The 25,024-nt window shown below is 47.5% G+C and overlaps 1 protein-coding gene across 11 annotated transcripts in view; it reads left to right on the top strand.

Moving 5' to 3' along the window:
* The window catches only part of TMEM108 (transmembrane protein 108), a 482,840-nt gene that overhangs the window by 440,735 nt on the left and 17,081 nt on the right, over positions 1-25,024 (top strand). The window lies entirely within an intron of this gene.

Below are 25,024 nucleotides of genomic sequence, written 5' to 3' on the forward strand. Positions count from 1 at the left end.
CTTTGTTTAAGCACACATCTTCATCTAGGTTTGTGCTGTTAGAAAAACTTCTGTTCGTTTTAACATCTCTGAGATCAGGATGCATCTTATGGTCTCTGTCAGCCAGACAGCACTCATGACACAGTTATCACAGCCCACACACAGGCAAATGTTGTTTGTAGCTGTTCATCTCTCCATTTGAGACAAATGCATCACTGGGACTATGTATATTTAACTGCTGTTTAAAAAGTCTTCACAAAGATTCACTATGACTCAGCATTGAAACAAAAAGTTGTGTATGCAGAGGGCATCAAAGCAGAGCAACATCAAAGAAATTTGATATTTGTGGAGCAAATGTTCATTATTGTAAGAATGGTCTCCGTTCCATATTCCAAAGTGACAACAAAGTTCTAAATGGGTCTAAAGGAAAGACACTCACGAAGCAGTTGAAACCGGGCTGTGTTTCACTGCCGGAACTCAGAGAGACTGGCAGTTACACACCGTGTGATGTAAGTGAAGGGATATATGATAAAAGTGTCTAGAAAAGTCTGAAGGAGCTCTTTCAATAAGTATAGAATAAAAGTTGAAAATGCAAGAAATCATTATGTCAGTATAATTGGCAGTATTTTCTCTCACTAGTACATAAAACAATAGTACGTTGCTTTTTATATTTGATGAAACGTGGTACTTAAAACAGAAGAGCTAGAATTTCCTTAGATAACTAGTATATTTATGGTCCAGTTGTTAGCATGAGAAAATTTATAAAATTCACTTCCAGAAACACAAGACTGACCCACAAGCTGATGCATCCTTAGCTGGTTTTGCCAGTGTCGGCGCCGAGCTGGTCGAGGAGGGAAGGTCTCGATGGTGAGACGCCCAGTTGAAAGAACGCACGAGGAGCCAACGTGAGAATGAAACGGCAGGCACCAGCTTTATTGCGGGGAGCATGTGCCTCTGCGCTAGGGGACCGCATGGGCTCTATATATGTCAGAGAACAATAGTGGCATCCTGCCACATGTGTGTAATAAACAATAAGCTGTCATACTTGCATAAGTTAGGTGCAGGCATCTTACTATAGTAATGTAACATTTTAAATCTGGAGTCTTATCTCTAGCCGCGAGCCTGGATCACAGCCAGACCTGGGACCCACACTCTACCCCTACAGGGTTGCGGCATGGGATCTGGCCCAGAGGGCGCTACCTTGGGCCCATAAGCCACAACAACAATATAAAGAACAACAAAATACTACCAAGCTACAAGCTACAAGGGCTAGGACAGCTACTGTCCACCAAGGAATTCCACCAAGTTGTCAAGGGGGTCTTCTCTCAGGGCGTGGATGGCTTGGACTTCAGCATCCACTTCCTGGAGAGCTGCCTGTGTCTGTTTGGCATGATCAGGAATGTAGACACAGCATTCTACATGGAGTAAGGCACAGGTGCCACCCTGGGCAGCAGTTAGGAGGTCAAAGGCCATGCGGTTTTGCAGAACTTTTTTCCACGTTTGCGTAGTTTCATCTATTAAAAAGGTTATAGCCTTTGATGCCTGAGCGGTGTGCTGGGCTAAAGCTTCTACCTGCAATTCTACATCTATGGATCCCATCCCTGGAATGAATAACGCCAGGGGGTAGAACCACCATGTTGCCCGTCTCTGCCGGTGCCAGCGGTGATATATGGAATCCCAATTATGAGGCAGTTGGGGCAAGGTAGATAATATGTGTCCAGCTAAATATGGATGTCCCCAGGTACAATGGTTGGTCCAATCGGCAGGCAAGTAGGGCCAGCCATAGTGCCCACAGACCCAGAGGTACTCCGCAGGTAGCCAGCCGGTAGGCTCTGTACCAACATAACATTGCCCATCCCAGCAGACCTTGGAAATGTTAGCAAGGGTTGCATTAGCACAGCTCGGGGAGTAGCCACCCCATGATACAGTTGGGCACAGATCTTACTTGCTCTATACAGTGAGGGGCCTGTTCCCGCAATTCCACACATTCTCCCACCAGCCATCCACACCCACTGGAAGTGGCATAGCCTCTGAGGGGTGGGAAGTTGCTGTCCCATTCAGGTGTGGCGTTCCAGGTACACAGCCACATCCAATTCTCAGCCGTAGCCGGAGTAATGTGCCACGGCGGTCCCTCGGCTGCTTCCACAGGTAGTTCAGTACACACCCAGCAGCGGGAAACATTGTGGACAGCAGCAAACACATGAGCCCAGGACATGACACTGTTCCCTGTTGTCAGCCTGGGTGATAGGATAGAGCAGACAAAGGGCCATTAGGGGCAAGTCTCGTCCTTCTGGGAGGACACAAGCCACCGGCCCATCTTGAGATAGAAGGGTGGCTGGGAGAGGAGCTGCCCCTGGCCTGTGGTACCAGACAGTTTCTCCAATGGTAGCAGGCCAGGGGGTCTCCACTGGTGTCACAGTATAGCAAGGAATGGGCCAGAGGCTAAGGACAAAACTCCTTGTTAACAGTGAACCCTCCGCCGTCATCGGGAGTGACACTCGCAAGGGCGTGGGCCAAATGCAAATCCAGGGTTCTACCCACAACCCATGGCATAAGCCCTGTCCCCCGGGCTCCGCCAGGGCCACCCATGGCTCTCGTGTTACCTGTACAGTCCAGGGCCACGACCAGGTGGCCTGTTTACCTGCTGCCAAAGGTTCTGGGACTGGCAGGAGCAAAGCTCCTTGGTAGGCCCAGAGCAAGAACTGTTTAGCAGCAGTGCCCGGGCACACTTTGATAGCCCTCAGCAAGCCTGCTACAACCTGTCAAGGGGAGACAACCCTGTTCTCCAGGGCTGCTCATTCAGAAGGCGTATAGCCTGTGGGAGGTTAGTGTACCAACAGCACCAGCCTGGGCCCAAGCCACGCAGTTCATCCTTCAGCAAGCCGTTAAACAGCTTTACCATCCCAGCTGCCTGTGAGCAATAAGGAACATGTAACTGCCACCGCATATCATTGGTGCTGGCCCAGGTCTGCACCTCCTGTCCAGTAAAATGAGTGCCTCTGTCACTGGAGATTAATAAGAGCCAGCCATAGGCCGCCAAGAGGTCACAGTATGTCGTTGATCAGCAGCTGCCACTGGCCAAGCAAACCCTAGACCGGTAGCCATGTCCACACCTGTGAACACATAACGGTGTCCCCGGTCTGTGGGCAATGGCCCTCTGACATCCACTTGCCATTCCTGGAGCGGCTTAGCCCCATGGGGCACCACCCCCGGGGTTCTCTTTACCCACCGTCTCTCTGGGTGCTGCTCAGCACACCAGGGGCTTTGCAGCTTGTGTTTGTGCCTGGGTCAAGGATAGCCCCCATCGCTTCGCTACCTGTTGCATGGTACAGGCGCCTCCATGCCCCAGCTTTCGGTGGAGCCAGGGGCCAGTGTCCGCTGGAACCGGTGGTACACAGGCGGAGTGGACTCATGCCAGCGCATCCACTGCATCATTGCCCGGGGCCTGTAATGGCCGATGGCCAGGGACATGGTGTATAGTGGCCCCCTGTTGAAGACCCCGTTTCCACAGGTCTTCCCACAACCCCCGACCCCATAAAGGACAGTGGCCTATCATCCACTCCTGGGCAGCCCACCGGGGCAGCCACAGAGTTAGACCTCGATACACGGCCCAGCTGTCAGTGAGACGTGCACTGCGCCAGTTTCATTCATGAGGACCACCCATGCAGCACGAAACTCTGCCCATTGGCTGGATTGGCCAGCACCAGTCTCATACCAAAAGGTTTCTGTGGATAGCTGTAACACCACAGCAGCCCATGTTGGGGGCTGCCCATGGCATGAGACGTCTGTGTACCAGGCATCCTCAGGGATGGGAGCTCCACCCTCTACATAGGTACTCGGTACGTCCCCCATCTCAGCAGCTTCCACCAGAAGCTCTGCTTGAAACTGCACCAATAGGGAGTGCAGTTGACCTGACAGAGAGCTCGCAAAGAACTGCGCCCACTGCTCCAGGTACGCCCCCTACTTGGTCAGTATAGGGGTTTGTGCAATCCCCATACAGGGTGTCTTCACCCAAGACCACAGCCACCCCTCCATGGGGTTGTGGATTGCACAGTTACAGGATTGGGGCCAGCGATGGCCTCACTAGCCAGAAGGGCTGCATATGTGGCAGCCAGTTGCTTCTCTATCAGAGAATACCACGTTTCCGCGCCTTTCCATAACTGGGACCAGAAGCCTATCAGCACCTTCCGGGAACCATGCTTCTGCCACAAGCTACATCCAAACCTTGCATCGTCCACCTGCAGGAATGGGTGGGCTCAATCTATTGCATGTAGAGTTTGGGCTTGTGCTACAGCTTGCTTTGTAGCCTTAAAGCTCTCTTCTATCTCAGGGGTCTAATCCCATTGAGCACCCCATCACACTAGACAGTGCAGGGGTCGCATCAAGGAGGCTAAATGAGGAATGAACACTCTCCAAAACCCCAGCAGTCCCAAATAGGTTTAGAGCTACTTCACAGTTTTGGGTCAGAGATATGCTTGCATCTTATCAATCACCGCCTCGGGCATTACTTTTGTCTTATCTGACCAGACAACTGCCAAGAATTTGACAGAGAACCCAGGTCCCTGGACCTTGTCCTCGTTGACTGCCCAGCCTCAATCGGCAAGAGCTTCTCGCAGGCTGGGCTAGTTCTGTAAGAGAATCAGAGGTTAGCATTGTATCAACAATATAATGATACAAGTACACTGCGGGCGATCATTTCCACGTGGCTAAATCTTGAGCCACGAGACTATGGCACAAGGTAGGGCTGTGCAGATAGCCCTGGGGAAAGACGAGGAATGTCCACGTCTTTCCAGGTGAAGGCAAACTGTTCTTGACTTTCTAGGGCTCTGGCAATAGAGAAAAAGGCATTTGCCAAGTCCATCACAAAATGGTATTGTCCCAGTTCATGTGACAACTGGTCCATGATGTCCATGACATTTGGTATTGTGGCATGCAGGCGCGGCGTAACCTTATTCAGCTCCCGATAGTCAACTGTTATGCACCAGGAGCCATCAGGCTTCTCCACTGGCCACACGGGGGAGTTGTACTGGGTATGAGTAGGACGAATGACCCCAGCTTCTTCCAGCTTCAGCATGGTGCATCCTATTTCCTCATGGCCACCCAGCAGTACTTCGTATTCACTACCCGGGTAGGCTGGGGCAACACCTACGGAGCATGGTGTGGACGTCCCCAGATAATAGTTTTCACCACCCAGATATGAAGGCAAAATTCACCAGCAGTGGTATTTACAGTCAAGCCTCACAAAACATCAATCCCCAAAATGTACTCCTGTATGGGGGATATGTACACTTGGTGTGTCCGAGGAGGCAATCTGCCAATACCCAATGTCATAGAGACCTGCCGTACGTGAATGATTCGACCCCCATAGCTTTCTATGGTTGCAGTGGGCCTGGAAAACATGTCCGGATTCCCATAAAGCAGGGTGCCGTCAGCACTGGTATCCACGAGGACTAATACCCTCCGCACATTACGTGGGGACCAATGTATAGTCAGTTCCACACACGGCCTCAAGTCAACTGATTCCCCTGCCAACCGGGTGTCCTGGCCAAATCCCTATTCAGGGAGATAATCAGCAGCCACACCTCACGGGTTGTGGCTTTCGAAGGAGTAGGAGTGAACTGCTAGTCAGGGTGCAGCTGATTCCACAGCGCCAGCCGCACTTCATTAGGTCGCTGCTCAATCTTTTCTGTAGCGACCCCTGCTGGGAGGAGATCAAACCACATTTGCCTGCAGCTCATTCTCACTGCTGATTGGGCTGGGTACTGCCCCGCCCCCTTCCAGCCACGCCTCCATCCCTGTGCTAGCTGGTTTGGGAGTGCAGGGCGTGGCACGGCACACACTTGGGTGGAACGCTACTTGTGTTTCACTTCCATATCCCCCAACCTTGCCGTGGCGGACGTTACCTCATAGATTCACCTAGTCACGTAAGGAGCTAGCAGTGCTGCCGTGGTGCTGAAAGTACCAGCCAGGCCAGAGGTCAAGATCAAGTCCTTCATACAGGTTATAAATACCTCCTCATCAGGGCTAGTGTACTGGGCAGGAAACTTCATCTGTCGCATGCCCATTTCCTGAATTATCTGGATCTAAGTAGGTGGTCCATCTGCTCACTGTCTCTGGCAGCTCCCCAGAGTTGGCCCACACTGTCCGTGCTAGCGGACATGAGCCAGTTAATGAGGGAGTGGTTGCCTGCACCCCACGCCGTCCTTGCCACATTCTGGAGGCGCTGTCTGAGGGACCGGTATCACCGTTACTGAGGCCAGCTGAGCCATCTCTTTTGGAGATAATTCAGTCCCTTCAGCCCCATCATCCCACGGCTGCAGCAGCCACCCCGGAACCGTCTCCCCGGCAATCTGCCGTACCTATTTCGTGAGGTCCCGGAGCTTGGCGAGGGCGTACCAGATCAAGGTGGTTTGCTTTTTAGCCGGGGGGGCGGGCACTACCAGCTCGACCCCCAGGGCCAACGGCTGCTCTACTTCAGCCTGCTGCCGTATCACCGGCCGCGCCTGCCGCAGTATCGCCAGTGGGCTCCCCGACTGGGACGATGGCAGCGACTGATCAGGGCCCTGCAGCATGTGTTCCGCTGCTGCCAGCCACCTGTCCAGTGCTTCTTCCTGACGTTGCAGCTGCTGCGCCCGCTGAGCCTGGTCCTGAACCTCCAGGCTGGCCTGCCGCAGCACCGCCAGGAACATCCAGGCCACCCGACCCGCTGCCTCCCGGTGAGCGGTCACGACATTTGGCTCCAGCAACTCCAGGGCTTTCCGGACATCATCTGGACGCGGCTTCACTCCATCCCAGTCCTCCAGGGACGTCCACACAGCCAGATACGTGGCCACAGGGCACCACTGGGAGGCAGGGAGCCACATGTCCTCCACCCGGGAGTTCTCCACCCGAGAATCCTCCACCCGGGCACCATCCAGAGAGCTGGGGGCTGTACTCACCTGCTGGCTACACCACGTGTCAGCACCAAGCTGATCAAGAAGGGAAGGTTTCGGTGGTGAGACACCCAGTTGAAAGAGTGCATGAGGAGCCAACATGAGAATGAAACGGCAGGCACCATCTTTATAGCGGAGAGCATGTGTATCTGTGCTAGGGGACCGCATGGGCTTTATATATGTCAGAGAACAATAGTGGCATCCTGCCACACATGCATAATAAACAATAAGCTGAGTCATAGTTGCATAAGTTAGGTGCAGGCACCTTACTACATTAATGTGACATTTTAAATCCGGAGTCTTATCCCTAGCCATGAGCCTGGATCACAGCCAGACCTGGGACCTAGAGCCATGAACAACAAAGGTTTTCTGGCATCCTAGAATGAGGGAGCTGTAAAGGAGTCTCAGGTTTCCATGGTCTTACAGATGGAGATGGTGAAGCCCAGAGTCTAAAAGCCTCCATTCAATCACTGGACATTTGTTTCATGAGATGGATTATGATAAAGTGGAACATGGAGGCTCTTTTCTCAGTGCTCCAAGTAGACACCTTGGGCCTGGAGAGGACAGAGGGGAAGCTGAGTAGGGAGGACATTTCAGATCGGGCACCTGTTCATTCAGACTTCAGCAGTGTTTATTTTCCTCCAGGACCCCTTCCCCACAATTTCCTCTCACCTCCCCTTCTCTCCCACCGCCATCTTCTTTCTCTGCTTTTGTCCACTCTGCCCTTCCTTTCTCATCTCTCTTCCAGGTGGGATGATTAGGATGGGGAAGGGAATGGGGCATACAGGGAAAAAGTAGCACAAACAGTAGGTTTTGGAAAAACAGTTTAAAAATTTAATTGGAACCTCCCCCATCTCAAATCCTACCACTTTCTTGATCAGGAATTAGCAAACTACAATCTGCTGCTGCTTTGTGTAAATAAAGCCTTATTAAAACACAGCCACAGCTATTCATTGACATCTTGTCTATGTCTGTTTTCACACTACAATGGCAGAATTGAGTAACACAACTGAGACCATATCCACAAAGCTTAAAATGCTTACTCTCTGGCCCTTACTGAAAAAGTTTGTTTACTTCTGGCCTAGTTAAGTGCTTCCCCTGCAGAATTCTAGTTCTGCAAAAAATGTTACATGGATTTTACTGCAAAGAAAAGGATTCTCAGATCAAATAATTGTGGAAACCCTGCTTTTTAATCGCAGAACCTCTTAGAGCCTTTAATAAGTGAATGTGCATTGTGAATTTCTGAAAGCATGCAGCATTGTCACAAGAACCCTTTACTTACAGAGCACCTGGTGGGTAGAGTTCTTCAAGAATACACTTCGGGAAATGACTATTTAACAATATCCAAGATAGATTATTAAGTAAGTAAAGCAAGATGTGCCTAGTACACACTCATCTGTATAAAAAGTGGGAGGGGAAATGTAGTTAAGTGTTTCCTTGTGAATGTTTCAATTATCTCTCGGAAGGTCCATGAAGAACTGGTAACACCACTCACCTTCGGCTCGGAGGACGATTTTCACTGTATTTATTTTCTGCATTTTGACTTTCGGATCGTGCCAATATACTTTATTACCTAAACAATCGATTAATCAGTCAATCAACATAATTAAATTTTAAAACAAAAATATAAACTGGTAAACCACTTTGGAAAACAGTTTGGCAATTTTTAACAAACTTAAATACACACTTACCATATGTCGTTTGGTAGAGGTTCTACTCCTAGGTGTTTACCCAAGAGAAATTAAAACATATGTCCATACAGACTTATAAACAAATGTTCATAGCGGCTTTATTCACAATAGTCCTAAACTAGAAACGACCCAAATGTTTATCATCAGATGAATAAACATACCAATTGGAGTATATCCATATAATGGAATACTATTCAGCAGTAAAAAAGGAACGAACTACTGATATATGCAGCAAGTGGATAAATTTCACAGATGTTTGGATAAATTTCACATCTGTTATACTGAGTGAAAGCCAGACACAAAAGATTCTATCTAAATCTACTTACATGAAAAAAATCTAGAACAGATGAAACTAACCAGTAGTGATGGAAATCAGATCATCGGTTGCCTAAAGTGCGTGCGGGGGAGGAGATTTGACTGCAGAGGGGTACAGGGGAACTTACCAGGGAGACGGAAATGTTCTGTATCTTGATGATGGTGGTGGCTACACAATCATGTATGTTTGTCAAAACTCATCAATTTGTACACTTAAAATGCATGGATTTTATTGCATATAAATCATACCTAATAAAGTTTATTTTAAAAAGAAAGAAATGTCTTTCTGAACTACTCAAAAGGAAGTGATAAAAGAGGAAGGAGTATTCAGTAATGAGAAGATGGGTTATGTCAGTCCTCTCGTATGCTGATAAGCAGGATAAACCTCTGCCCTATAGCGTGGGAACCCCAGAGGAATAGAGATGAGCAGACCCTTCCTGCATCTGTTCTTTGTTTATTCAAGCTAGCTGGAAACCAGGTCTGCAGGAGCAAAGCTGCTCCACGTGGATGGAAGTCCCCACTCACCATAAGTAAGGCTGGTGACCCTTTTTCCTACATGCCAGGCACTGGATCAACTATGCTATATGCTGTCCCTGATGGTGTTACCTTTGTTTCTGGGACCTCGCCAATTCTAAGGGTAGCCCCAACATCATTTGGGGTGTAATAGCTGGTGAAAATATCAGCAACACATTTGACTTTGCTACAGCCTGGAAATATTACCCCCAAATAGACCGTCTCCAGCTTACAAATTAATTGGACTCCAAAGTAAAAGACAGTAAAGAAGCTTTTTGACTCTTAGAACACATTTCCTAATTGAAATAATATTATGGACAGTAAAAAATTAAAATAATAAAATAGAAAGAAAGCCAACCGCTAAAAGTCCACCAGAGTAAACCAAGACATCAAAGTCCTACTCTAACCCCATTGCAGCCAGCGTTCTCATTCCCACTTCAAGGCCAAGTGTTCTTTTCTTTTCATACTGGGTATAGGAATCAGCCTAATCTTCAGACCTTTGAAGATAAGTCCCCTTTCCTACGACAGTAAAAGACCCCATAGTCATCTTTGCTTACGGATGTCCGTGTGTAATCTAGCAGACATGTCTAGGCAAGAGTACAGACCCACCGAGGACTGTAGCACATAAATGAGATGATGTGTGGCCAAGTTTGGGTAGGATGTGACTCAAAGCTGGCATGCAGAATAAGATGGACCTAGGCTTCCAGCCTGGCTCTGCCACTTGTGAGATGTGAGATATTGGGAAGATTATTGCTGTGAGCAAGAAAAGCAGCTACCGAAGTAATACTCTTGAATGCATTTTTGTCTTTCCACAATGCCAGGTTTATGGAATGGAAGCTTCTCAGATAAACTAATCAAGTGCCCACGCAGGTTAACACAACACAGAGAGAAGGAAAGTACAGTCTCGACAGAGCCAAGGGATGAAAGTCCTTAGCGTCTCCAAAGTGAGCTCTGTTGACTTGGGGTGTGCAGAGCTGCACATGGGTCCCAAGCCAACAGCTGTGATGGGTCAGAAGGTCAGAGTCTTTGGCTCCGGCACATCTATCCGTGATGCTGTCGGGTTAGGCTTGAGCATCATCTGTCTAAGGTATTCGGCTTATACGGACCTTACAAGGTGGGATCCTCTTGCTTATGGGCTCCTGCGAGTGGAAGCTGATGTTTCTGTGGTTTGGGGCATTCTGGTCACACCCTAAGGGCGTTCCCATCATGCGCAAGTTGACATTACTGTCATGGCTGCCATGGAATTCATTTTGTAAAGTCTGAAAAGTCCTCATTTCTTTAACAGTTTATACAATCACTTAACCTCTTTGTATGTTGCCTCATCTTAAGTTAGCTGTGATAATAATACCTAGGTTATTGAGGGTTTGAGATAATGTTATTGTATGGTTTACTGAGATAATGTAGGAGTCCCATTTACTATTGATGTGTAACAAACCACCCCAAAACTTTGCGGTTTTAAAACAATGACACCATTTATTTTGTTCACAAACCTGCATTCTGGACAGAACTTTGTGAGGACAGCTTGTCTCTGCTTCACTTGGCATCGCCTGGGCTGAAATCACCTAAAGGTTTGTTCACTCACAGTTGGGGTCTTAAAGAGCTGGGGCTCCTTGGGCATCTCCATCTCTGTGTGATCTACCCGGCATAGCAGCTTTAGGACAGCCAGACTTACTACAGGTCACCTTTTATTAACTCATACTGGAACTTGGAACTCATCGTGTCACTTCTGCCGTAGTCACAGGCCTGCCCAGATACAAGGGGAGGGAACATAGACTCCATCTCTCCATGAATATCAACATCACACTGTAGGAAGAACCTGCGGGGTAAGATATTTTGATGCAGTCCTATTTGGAAAATATAACCTGGCGTAGTAGTAAAGTACATAATTCAGTATCTGGAATGTAGACCGAATAAACGATACCTATCTGACCATTACTACCGCTACCATCACTGGTACTGCTATCACTTCTATTAGTAGTATTAGCATTATTGCCGTTAAACCTGATGCAGCTGTCACTGCTGATGTTCTGATACTTGCCCCACCCTTGGTGGGTTAGAGCCACAGACACAAAGCTACTTCCAGGAAATCATTCAATGGGAAAACTTGCTGCTGGCCCAAAATTTCTACAGCATAATTCACAATGAGTGAAGGTGATGTGTTCATTGTGAGCAGAGGTGGCTATGAATACACAGGTTCTGAACCTGGGGGTGGGGGCAGAGAGCAAACACAGGCTTCTGTACAAAAATGAGTTTGTTGTGCGCCTGCAGCCTCCTTCCCCAGTGATGATGGCCCGTAGAGCCCCCTCTTCCCAGCTCTCCCCTCCCACTTCCCCTGGGAAAGAAATGTGGCTTAAGTTTACTGAATCCTTTAACCCACACTACAATGCATGGACTTCTCAGAACTCGTGACCGAGGGCAGAATTTGGACTTCATCAATTGAAAGGTGTCTTACTAAGAGCCCAAGAAAAAACAGACCATAAATCCAAAGTGCAAAATCACAGAGTTAGTGTAGTCTTTTCCTGATGGAAGGGGATCTCTACGGCCACCCCTCCTCCCGCACTGCCTTTTATGATGCGCTCAGAAAGCAGCTCTACCTAGAAGCTGACCCACTTGTCACTGGCCAGCTCCTGAGCTGTTGCAGGAGCACTTTCTGAACCTGGGCTGCCCAGAGGATTCCACATCCACTTGGAGCTGAGCACAACACAGAAGAACAAACACGTTTTGAGGTTGTATTTTACAAATGCAAATTAATTTTACCATGGGCAGATAGTGGAGATTCCATTTGTTCTTGGCTCACTTTAGATTAAGAAGGTGCAGAGGACCAGGGACCCGACCAGGCCAGATAGCATTTGTCTCCAAAAAAAAAAAGCTGCATCTGAAGTTAGCCAAGCAGAGCGGAATGGAGCGTTGCTGTAGGCCACCTGACTCTTTTTATTTGAAACTTACTAAATGCCTAGGTGACTTCCTGTGTGGCTTCCCTCCCTACCTCTTCTCTGTGGCTGTCCTGTAGACAGCATGGTCTTCTCTAGCAGAACCAGTTAGACGCCTCTGCACTCTCTTAGACCATATCTTTCAAACTTTGGTGAGATCAGAATAACCTGTAGGTTTCTTTTTTAAAAAATACAAATAATCTAGCCTGTTCCCTGAGTTTCTGATTCAGTGGGTCTGGAATGGGGACCCAAGGGTCTCTATTTCTAACAAGTTTTCCAGGTAGTGCTGATGCTGCTGGTGGTCCACGCTCCTGACAGTGCATGTCCCTGTTACAGGATGAATTATATTCTGCTTTTCATTACTATTTTTATAGCAAAGACTGAAATTAATACTGTTCAGGATGATGCTGGACAGGGCAAATTTCCTCGAGTGCAGGGGGAGACCAAGCCCTGCACCGAGAGAAGAAGAGGGTCCTTTGGCGGAGACTGTAGAAAGAATTCAACACACACGCCAAAGTTAGAGCCAACAGGAAAGTTTATTAGGAAAGGGGTAACACTCTGCAGAGTGTGGTCTCCTCTCAGAGGCAGAGAGAGACAGAGTAAAGGCACTGAGAGGGACCCTGAGTATTCAGGGAATTCAGTTTACATGTCATTTTTTAGTTTCCATTTCCTTTGATGTGGACATTCAGTGAGGAAGGGGAAGGATACATAGCCTGAAAAGGTAAGAATACCTAGAGTGAAAGGCCTGCTGGCAGTTTCTAGCCTTTAATTCATTGGTTCCCCATGGCTTTAGCCATAGGGAATGACTCTTGGTTCCTGTTTCCCCTTCACAGGTGTAGGAAATGGGTTGTTAGCAATCCCAGCAGAACTCTGCCTTTGTTCTGAAGGTGTCCTCCTGGCCTGGCTGCAGGGCTGATCTGCATATTGCAGTCTCCGATTGTGATTTGATTAACATTTTTAATTCTCTTGCCTCCTCCCTACATTAAATGGAAATATAATATGAACCACGTATGCAATTTTTAAATTGTATAGTAGCCATATTAATAAAAAGATGAAATTAACTTCAATAAATTTTATTTAACCAAATATATCTAAAATATTTCAATATGTATTCAATATAGAAATTATTAATGAGATATTCTACTTTTTTGTACTAAGTCTTCAAAAGTAGGTATGTATTTTATATTTACAGCACATTTCAATTTGAACCAGCCACATTTGGAGTGCTCAGTAGCCTCATGTGGCCAGCAGCTACCATACTGGACAATGCAGACTTAAATAATGCTCGCTGTGCACTAAACAATGTTATAAATCCTTTATATATTAACTCATTTAATCCTCACAGTAATCTTATGAGGTAATGAGTATTATTAATCTCATGTTACAGGCGAGGGAACCAAGGCACAGAGAGCTTAAGTAACTTGCCCAAGGTCACCGAGCTCGAAAGCAGGGAAAAGGGGTTTGAACCTTGGCAGTATGGTCTCAGGGTTAGCCACACTGCCACAAAGCCCTCTTGCTCAACCACAATGCTCCGGACGGTAGGAAGGAAACGGCATTTCTTTGTGTGCCCCCATAGCGTAGACAGGACACGCAGTAAATATGTGCTGAATAAATTAAGCGAATTCATTTACACGCAGTAAATATGTGCTGAATGAATTAAGCGAATGAGAGGGGAAAATAAGGTAGTGATGAGGGATTTGTCAAATGTTCAGCCAATAGGATTGGGTGCCCCAATCATCACTCGTATATGACTGGGTGAGAGGGAATATTTTTAAATTAAACTTGAAATTGCCTTTTTAAAGGAGCTTCCAGGCTAATGGAAGGATGTGAGAAAATACACAATGACAAAAGGAAAAGTCTTCCATACTATCATTTAGTGTGGCATTCACGATTAGGGTGACTGGAACCCAGAAGGGGCACACAAAGGGAGGCCACTCAGAAGTGGCAAATCCTTAAAAGGATGTTAAATGAGGTGGAAGGGTTACGGGAGAAACAAGGGAAGTGGCAAGAAGGAAAGAATCGTCTTCCCATCAGCCACAGCACTGACTGAATTCCGTGCACTGCACACCTGGTCCCCTGGAAGCAGACTGAGCTGCACATTTGCATACAGGAGAGTTTTTGGAAGTGTTCCCAGAATCAACACCTTTAAGAGGGTGAGGGGAGCAGGATCGGGCAGGGGGAGAAGCTGGGCTGCGATGCAGTTACACCAAAGGCTTTAGCCAACTCAGCAGGGAACTCTGGAGCTTTATGGCCCTTCATAGTCCTCCCAGATTGAGGCCAGGGGACCAGCCCTTTTAACCCCACAGGAACCAGTCATTGGATGCAGGTTTCCCAGCAGGAATCTTGAGTGATGTAGCTCTCTTGAGCTGAGACCAATTCCTGAGGAGAAACTCAGCTATGTGGAAGGAGGAATCTGAGTGGTGGACTACAGTGTCCTCTACACCAATTCAGTGCAACATCTAAAGAACAAACGAGAGGACTTCGCAGCAAATGGAAAGCAGCAGCCTGACTCTGAACGTAGCCAGCTTATCTGGGAAATCGAAACACAGTTATACAACTAGTGAGTGAATTTACACTTGGTTCCAGTGTCTTTTCTCTCCGCACCTCTCCAGGAAAAAGAAGATTGAATAGAACAAAACACCCTTTATTCAAAGTGTCCTATTTCTAGATCTGTAGGATCGATTGTAACACTGTGTTCTAGAGTCTAAAAGAAATTCGGACCATGTTTGGGGGAGGGAGGTGCACACTTACCTATGTGCCTCAGGCACCTGAGCTTTTGGGCCCTGTGGCTAGAGTAAAGAGAAAACAGCTAAGCAAATCTCAGTGGCAAGGAACTACCTCTTCTCCTCCTCAGCCCCCCGGCCTAGGAGGTAGAGGCAGCTACCTTCCTACCACTGAGGAGGGTGTCTGCAAAAGACAACGTCCCCAAGGAGGGTTGTGGCAGTCCCCACACCACCCCAAGCTTGGCCTGGAGATTAGAGCCTTTCAGAGAGCCTTTCAATCCTGATCCTGATTATTTTTATTGGGTTCAAATCAGAGACAGAACTTGAACCGTGTGCCTGGAGTAGAGCCAGACCAGAGTGGAACAGCCCTGAAGGGCCTGATTCTGCACGGTCATCTGCTTGTCATCTCTACGGTCTGCTGAAGCTAGGACTCCTTTGATCAGGTGGTGAGCTCACTGGGAACAGAAGCAATCAAGCATTATCACTAATGGGCTTTTGTAGCTGGCACTGTCCACAGCTGGAAACAGAAAAAAAGAAGTAGAGAAGGGGAATTAAAAATATATATATATATATATATATATATATATATATATATATATTTTTTACATGTGCATCTTGGCTACCCTTGAATGAGTGACCTTGAATAAATTTTTTAAGCTCTCTAAACATCACTTGTAGGGAACAAAACCCACCTCACAAAAGTTTTATGAGTATTAAATCAGTTTGCACGTGTAAAATACTTGCAAACAGAATTGATGCTTCATAAATGTGTATTCTTATTCTGAACATTAGCACACTGTAAAGTATGCAAAAGTGTTTCCCACCCATAGATAAACTTACTTTTTCAGAATTTGCCAGAATTTTCTCTGCCAGTATGCATTTTATTACCCATGGTGGGGACTAAGGCAATAGCAGCCATTTCCATGGTAGAGATCATGATGCCACCTTATCTGGGAAACATAATGCCACACTCAGCATCGCCCTCAATAAATGTATATTAAATGTATGAATGAGGAAATGAACCAATGGAGGAATGGTAGTAAGAGGGCTCAGGTTTCTCCTCTTCGAGGAAGCCTTCCTGGGTTCCTCCGGCTTTCATGGGTTCCCTGTCAAGTGGCTGCACAGAGAATCTGCTCCATCCAACATAGTCCCGAATGACCACCCTCCATTGTTTTCTCCTTGCTCTATATTTTTGTTTTTGTTTCCTCAGCTTGACATGAACAAAACTTATTAGTGTTTCCTTCTGAAAGCTACCTCCAAGTACACGTTGAATTATTCAGGTACCTAAATCCACAGATTTATACCCATAAGGAATAATGAAGAAGTAAAGGGTGGGCAGTCTTAAAATCAGATAGGACATGGGTTAAGATTTGTTTTTTTCCAACTTGAGGGTTTTATGAAGATTCAGTACGATGATATATAAAAATTACTCGTTTGAGTGCCTGGCACATAGTAGGTGCTCAATAAGTAGAAATTTAGAATTAGTGACAGTATCAGTTTCAGTACTGAGGAGGAGGGACAAGAGGGGAGGAAGATTTTTAATCCCCAAACAGACACAGCCTAGAGGGCCACATTTCAGAATTCAATTGTGAAATCTAATTCATGCCCAAAACCTAAATTATACCTTGGAGTAGGGGCATCCTGCCTTGAAATGGGAAATTAGGCACTTTCACAAGGATGCACAGCTGTGTTTCCTGAGCCGTTTTGTTCCAGCCAAACTGGAACAGGCAGTGAACCATTGGTAACTGAGGAGAGCAGTGCCAGATAGCCTGCAGCCAGTCCGCCGGGGAACGGCGAGAATACCAAGCAGCCTTGCAGGACGCCCAGGGAGGAGCTACAGGGGCTCAGGGGCAGGGAGGCAGGCGTGCCAGAAAGAACAGACAGACTTCTTTGACGTCAGCCCTTGAACCTCTCCCTGTGCCCTGCCCACCCCCCTCCTCTCCGACACTGCTACTGTCCCTTCTAGCCACCTCCTCTCTGGCAGGCTCTTTGGTGAGGAGGAGGGGATGCTAAGAGGTGACACTTCAGACTGTCAGCAAGCTCCGGAGAATGTCAGGTGAATAGCCCCAATGCTGTTTTTAGGTAAGTGACTCTCAGGCGTGATCAGGCAAGGACGTCGTGTCTTTTTCTTCTCCTCCTGCCTTTTGAGAATTTGAAGCTAAGGGTAGACAGATGCTGGTGTGCTCAGGTCCGGTACCTCAGCCTCTTTGGGCAGGTCCCAGGACTCTTCGGGGCGTTCCCCAGGAGTCCCAAAGGTCCTATGATGCTTGCTGAGGAGCCCACTGGACCAGACCCCAACTGTGGGTCTGCGGGCTCTGCAGGAGTCACTTTATTGGGTTTATAGGAGACACCACAAACTTATCTAGGGCATGCCGAGGCCCTCCATGGCGCTGCCCTGCAAGCTACCTCCCAACAGTAAGTCCTCCTGTTTGTCCTACTTTCTGACGGCTCTCATCCAAACCTTTCAAGGGCACACACCTTGGACCAGGAAGCCAACGCTGGGACTCGTCTGTGAAAATCCCAGATTCTGGGAAACACTCTTACACAGCCCTTTCTTTGGAAGGAAATGAAGGCCAACTTGCTGATGTAATTAGGAATGGAACCTACAGTGAGAGGCGCAATCGTTGGGGAGGGTCTTGGGAGGGAAGTGCAGGAAGTGGGTTCCGTCCCTGCCTGCTCCTGCTTCACTTGTCATATGAAATGTATGTTCATTTGAACCAGTTAGTCACTGACAAGCAAAGTAAAAATGAGGCATATATACACATGGGTATGTACAAGCATGCGCACGTGCGCGCGCGCGCACACACACACACGCGCGCGCACACGCACACACCCCTATACTGCCACATCACAGGACTCACATTACTACTTTCTTTCATTGATACTGTTTTCAAAGAAATAAATATCTATAATTTTGTGGTGAGCATTCAGCGGCATGTATGGAATTTTAAGTATTCTTTCATTCTCACATTTTTCAGACTGCTCCTAGCAGAAGTCAGACAGCGAACTAAATTCTGAGGCTCTAGATCTCAAGAAGCTCACAGTCCCAGGGGAGTGACCTAAATGTAGTAGAAGTGAAAACCACAGCTACCACCCGTTGAAAGCCTGGCACCGTGTGGAGCCTCTGGGCCTCTTAGTCTTATATTCCCAGCCCTGAACGAATCCTAAAGTCAGGCATTATCATCCTTATTATACAGCTGAGGAAAACAAAAGTTTAATTTGCCTGAAGTCCCCCAATGAGGAAGTTAGAGCCTGGATTGAACCTAAATTCCACTGAGCCCCAGGTCCGTGCCTTCTAACCATGCCCTTGACGGAAGAGCTCTGTGGAGAGATGGGCCACAATATAGACAGGAGCGGAGTGCCCTGGGAGCACTGCTCAGGGAGCCCACTTTCTGTCCAGAAGAGGTGAGGGACCTTGACCTTGTCTGGACAAAGTGACAGTTCAAGTTGGATTTTTAGAGATGGATGTGTCATCACCTAGCAGGAAAGGGATATGGGCAAACATTTTGAATGAGAATGTATGTATCCATGCCCAACACGTTGTATAGCTTCCGCGTGTAAATTAAATGATGGACAGTCTAGCCCTGTGGTAATGATAAGCTCTGATTTTCTTGTAGCCTGCTTCCTTGGTCAGGAAAGCTGTAACTGTTTATGTCACCACGGGTGGCATTACCCTGACCGCTCAGTTGGAATTTGAACAGGTTAAAAAACCATATGTCCAGGCTGTTAGTCTCCCTGACCATTTCACCTCCCAACTCCACATTTGGTGAATATTAAAAAGGTGAGAATCAGAGGGAATATACATAGGTGCAGCAATAGTCATGGAATATTTTTTCCCTGTCTCTTTCCCTAAGTAGTATCCAGAACACATCTGTGAGTGTGTAATCTCACACGGGGTGCCGGGAAAGTTGCCTGCCAACCTCCTCCCTTCAGCTAAAGCCCCTTCCAGGACCTACCCCTGTGGGATGGCCCTCACACTGTCCCTGCTGACTCACCTCTGTGGAACCATTTTTTTTAAACTTTGGAATAGTTTTAAACCTACAGGAGAGTTGCAGAGGTATATCAGAGTTCTTACATATCCCACACCCGGTTTCCTATTATCATGACTGTGGTACATTTGTCATGATTGATGAACCTATATTGACACATTATTCTGAGTACTTTGTTCAGATCATCTCCATTTTCCCCTAATGACCTTTTTCTGTTCCAGGATCTCATCCAGGATACCACATTGCATTTAGTCGCCATGTCTCCTTAGGCACCTTTTGGCTGTGACAGTTTCTCAGACTTTCTTGTTTTTGATGACCTTGACAACTGTAAGGAGTATTGGTCAGATGTTTTTAGAATGTTCCTTAATTGGGTTTTTTGAGTGTTTTCCTTATGATTAGACTGGAGTTATAGGTTTAAGGAAGGAAAGCAACAGGTGTAAAGTTCCGTTTTTTTGTCAAGGGTACATACCATCACCGTGACTTTGTCACTGTTGATGTAACCTTGACCACCTGGCTGAGGCAGTGTTTATCCGGTTTTGTGTTGTAAAGCGTGGAACATCTTTATGAGCCTTTTCCTTTTCCTTTGTGAGAGTACAGGGCAGTCTGGAATGATTCATTTGTGTTTTTCCTGTAATGTCAGTGAGATGTTCCCTGAATATTAAAGATCCTGTTATTTTGTTAGAAGTTGAGTTGACCTTTTCATCCATCTAATTCTGACCCTCATTTTTATTTGTTTGGGGAAAGTCTTCAGGAGGACATCTTTGGTATGTGCATTCCTGCCCCTGTCATAACAGATTTTCTTCCCTTCTAGAATGGCAGCTCCTTGAAGGATATGGCCATATCTCAACATGCAGGCACCGTGGACTAGCCTCCAGCCTTATTCCATGTGTCCCCACAGACCGCAAAGTGCATATGTGCCAGGAAGCTTCATGGCACTTCTAGTATGCATTTGTTCCTTTCTTCCTTTGTGCAGACCAGAGAAGTCGTGATGCTGTAGAAAGAGCCCAGAATTGAGATGTTTCCCTTTCCTTGAGTCTTGGCAGGAGAGGAGGACAGTAAGGGAATCAAAATCAAAATCAGCCTGTGGAGCCCAAGCACTAAAAAAAAACCCTGATGTTGAAAGCCAGAGTGGTCACTGAAAGAGCTGAAATTTCACTTCTACGTAGATGGTGTTCCAGTTACTGCTGCCGCCTGACAAACCCCCCCCCCCAAAACAGTGGCTTAAAGCAGTAAGTTACTTTGTTCATGAATGTTGGGGTTGCTCAGCTAGGCAGCTCTCACTGGGGGTCTCTTATATGGTCACTGGCTGGGGTCATCTCCCAGGCTTCTTCACTCTTACGTCTGACGCCTGGCTGGGCTGGAACAGCCGGGCCCCCTCAGGCTTCCCCCTCACTATCCACGTGGGCCCTCCACACTCCCTCCATGTGGTGGCCTCGAGGGAGCAGGACTTCTTACACGGGGCTGAAGGCCCCCAAGAGAAACCTGCAGAAGCTGCAAGGCCTTTTCTGCCCTGACCTTGGAAATCACGTGGTGTCACTTCCGCTTTACTCTGTTCATAGAGGTCAGTCACAAAGGCCCACCTGGGTTCGATGGGCAGAGAAGTAGACGCCACCTCTCGGTGGGAGGAGTGTCAGAGAACTTGTAGATGTGATTTTAAACTACCACACTAGGCATCCAGGATAGCCAAGCTGCCATCTTGTTTAGTGACAAGATGGGGTAGAAGACTTCTTAGACTCCAGTGACTGTCATAGGGCTTAGAGGCAATGGCGATGTCTGGCAGTAGAAATCTAGTTTAATGGGGAGTTCTACTTAAAAGAAGATATTTTAAATTACGAGGAAAATGAGTTAGAACTCTGTTTATGTGTGTAAGAGAAAAATGTATCTATGTAACATATGTCTTGTATGTGTGTAGAAGCGATTTTAAGAGAAAAATTTTACCATTAATTAAGCAGCAATGTGCATGAGATGCCAGGATTGGGGGGAAAAGGGAAATTACAGCAAGGATTTCCAGCTCTTAAATTGTACTACTACAATTCCTGTTCCGTCTCCTCCCCCCCACCCCACCCAGCCCCCCAATTCCCCACCCTGGCTCTGGTCATTTGCAAAGTAAAAAGTAAAGTTAATGGATTGGACTGGATTGTTAACAGAATGCCAAATGTGTCACATAGAGAGCCCTGAAATGGAGATAGAAGAAAATAGGTAAAAAAGAAGAAAAGTCAAAAGACCAGTAATAGAAAATCAGTTCCCAATATATTATAGATCATTGCTTTTATTGTGCAGAGCAGCCTGCAGGGTAGGCAGTGAGAGAAAGTGGTTTAAATTATACACTCTGGAGCCAAGCTGCCAGGTTCAAATCATAGCTCACCGTTCCCCAGCTGTGTGAGAGTCGGCCGGTTTCTGTACCTCTCTGTGCTTTTCCTCAGTTGCAACAAGGAGGAGCTAATAGCTGCGAGGATTGTGTCAGGATAGGCTTAAACCTTCGAGCAGCACACAGTATGTAGAAGAGCAGCACACAGTATGTAGGAAGCACGCAGTACATATTAGCCATTTCTTCCTTCACGTCCTTGCCTTTGCCCGATGTAAATATCAGGTCCAATATGGACTGTGGGAACTAACCACATAAACAGAGGGGGAGGGCCTCTTTCTTTTCCCCAGGTCCTGGGATCACATATGCATTGGAATATTGGAATAGGTAGGAGGAGGCCTTCATGGATATCTGGGCTCCCATCCATCTGAGGGTTTCCGCCCCACACTCACACTTTTCCTTATTCCAACATGCTTTAAAAATCGGTTCCATATTTAAAGCATGTCAAGCTAGATTTTAGTTTTAGTCTCTCTTACATATGTGGAATTAGAACCTCCAGAAGCCATTATGTAAATCAATGCAAATGGCATGCAAAGAGGCAGTAGCCCCAGATTGTGGGGAGCTTGGTGAGCAGGCCAGCACAAAGGGCCTTGAATGAAAATTTGCATCTGTTAGGGGTTGAAGGCCTTGCACAGCTATTGTGACAGTGTGCCACCCTTTATATTCAATTGTTAACCTTTTGTGCCCGGAAGGAGAGGTAAACTCTTGTCTGATTTCCATACTGTAGGTGACAGTGGAGGTTGAAGGTGTTTGGGCAATGCAACATTGTAGCAATTTTTATGATGCAAATGAAAAGTTGCTTTGAAATAATTTCCGTGATCCAGGCTGTGTCCCCCACCAGCTGTGTATTCGTGGACTATTGACTTCACTCCTTCCATTTCGCCCGCTGTGAAATGAGGGAGTCAGATTAAGTTACCTCTAGGGCCCCTCTCATCCAGACAGCTAAATGTATTCCTCCAGGTAAAAACCCTTTGTAGCCAGGATGGCAATGTCTATGCACTGTACCAATGGTTTACTCTAAAGCAGGAGTCCCCAACCTCTGCCCCTGGCCGTGGACCGGTACCAGTGAGGGGCCTGTTGGGAACCAGGCCGCACAGCAGACTGTGAGAAGCAGGCAAAAGAGCAAAGCTTTATCTGGATCTGCAGCCGCTCCCCAGCGCTAGCATCACCACCTCAGCTCCATCTCAGATCATCAGGCATTGGATTCTCATAGGAGCACCGGTCCCTAGTGCCAAAAAGACTGGGCACCGCTGCTCTGAAGTCTAAAGAAGAAATGGCTAAGGGGCGCTTTAACAGTCCTCCTAGAGAGAAAAATAGTTTTAGGGGATGTAAAGGCAAACGCATTTACTTGCACTCTCAAGTCTTGCAGCAGGAAAGGTTCCGGTCATACAATCCCCGCTGGGAGAATTTTAGCCCCTGGGATGCTCCTGGTGGGAGAGGCAGGGGAATTTCTTTCCTTGAGTATTGTGAATACAGGGAAGTGTTAACCCCTCTGCCTGAGCGCTGCAGAAGTGTTGGAGGCGAGGGTGGCTCCTCTCCCTCCCCCTACCTGTCTCTGCGGTCAGCTGGGTCTCTCTGAAAGCTTTGCATTGCCCTCGATGCCGCTGCCAAGAGACTGCTGTGTCCTTGGTCTCTGGCTTCCAGTTGTATCCAACACATCTGGTATTCCACCCCAGGAATGCTCTGGGCCCTTAATTTTAATTCCAGCTGTTGTGGCAGCCACCAGCTGGATGCAGGTGGAACCAGACAGCCCCTCTCTGACTCAGCCACGTAGCCCTCCTGCAGGAGCCAGGAAGTGCAGCAGAATGTGCACCCACGGAGCAGCCCTTGGCCGGTAGGGTTGGAGCTGCTGGGCATGTAAGTGCTCCTCTGCCGGGACAGTTCAAGAGGCAGTCTGCTCAGCTCCTGATTGGTTCCCAGGGAATTTGAGTGGCCCATTCTGGTCAGCTTATGACTTGCCTTTGTATTGATTTTCCCTGTTTCGCTCATCTCAGACCCTAATGGCTATCGCCTCAGATCACTTCCCAAAATAAACTATGAGCACACAGCCCCAGTCTCCACTTCTTTTCCTGGGAGTCTCTAACATGAGACACTGACGCAGGCTGCCATAACAGAGTACCACAAAGTGGAAGGCTTTCACAACAGAAATTTGCGCGCTCACAGTTTTGGAAGCTAGAAGCCCAAGGTCAAGGTGCTGACAGTACCGGCATCTGATAAGACCTCTCCCCGTGACTTGCCCGTGTCCTCTCACCGCTGTCCTCTCATGGCCTGCTCTTTGCACTGGCATTCCTGACGTTTCTCTGTGTGTTCGAATCACCTCTTATGAGGACACCAGTCGTATTGGATTAGGACCCACCCTCATGGCTTCATTTTACCTGAATCACCTCTTTAAAGGCCTTATCTCAAATACAGTCACATTCTGAGGTACTGCGGGGTTAGGGCTTCAACATATGAAGTTGAAGGTAACACAGTTCACGTAACCAAGGCACTCAGGAGCCAAGCAGAGGCTTATAACGGAAATATCCCTCAAAACATCAGATGTCTTGATGCCAGTTCTAAGAATAAATTGTCTGTGTGGTATTAAACTGCAAGGGAGGGGCTGAATAACCCTGAGCTGGTCAGAGCACAGCAGCGGGCTGTTACTTCTGTGGATGCAGTTCCTTTCCTCGACCTCCTTCTGTATCACTGGTGATGATTGACCAGAAAAAGCATGCATTTTGGATACAGCCCTGGTTTCATATACTTCTGCTACTGTAGGACTTCGAACATGTTACTTAATCTCCCTGAGCCTCAATTTCCTACTCAGTGAGTGGTTATGAGGATTAAATCAAGTGTGAATGACTGGGCTGGAATGGGTGCTCAGTAAGCAGTTTTAAGGATCGGCCTGAATAAGCGAAGCGCACTGTTGATGTATAAGCTTGATCACGAATGCAAGTTTAGAAAAAATTGTTGCTTAGGGCAAACTGTCTATCCTAGAGATCATGGGTGCTGAAGTCTCCGATGGACCTCCAGTTCCTCACCCTCCCCCCACCCACTGATTTAGAAGTGCAGGGTGACGGGGGTGGGGACACAGGTCCACTCCAAGACCGTACTCCACACCTAGGTTGGAGGTGGCCCCAGGGGTCATCGTAGGACTTGTTTCAAAGGCATGCCAGGAGATGACCTCCTCTCCTCTGCATCCTAGAAGCTCACCAGCGTCCCTGCCTTCCCCTGTCAGCAGCTTTGCTGACCATCCCAAACTGCCAGGAATCACCACCAGGGACCCCCTTTCGCCATCTGTCCTGCTGGAATATATTGGGGGAGGGAGGTTCCAAGAGAGTGACCAGAAGAAGACAGCTCTCTGCTCTAACATAGCCTGGTCGGCTAGCAGGGCTGAAGGAAGGGCACGGGAGGGAGTGACCTGCATGTGAACCAGCAGGAGTTCACAGGTCAGCATCAGGCCTCAGAGGTCTGTCAGGCTGCTGCTCCAGGCCATGTGTTGTCCAGGGGTGGCCAGTCCTTTCAATCTATGATCTCAATAGGTCCTATGTCTCACATTTATGTCGGGTATTATTTTTAAATATAGGCATATGCTGTCGTGATTAATC

This window comes from Pteropus medius, unplaced genomic scaffold (genome assembly GCF_902729225.1).
Source record: "Pteropus medius unplaced genomic scaffold, Ma_sr-lr_union100, whole genome shotgun sequence".
Classification (NCBI taxonomy): Eukaryota; Metazoa; Chordata; class Mammalia; order Chiroptera; family Pteropodidae; genus Pteropus; species Pteropus medius.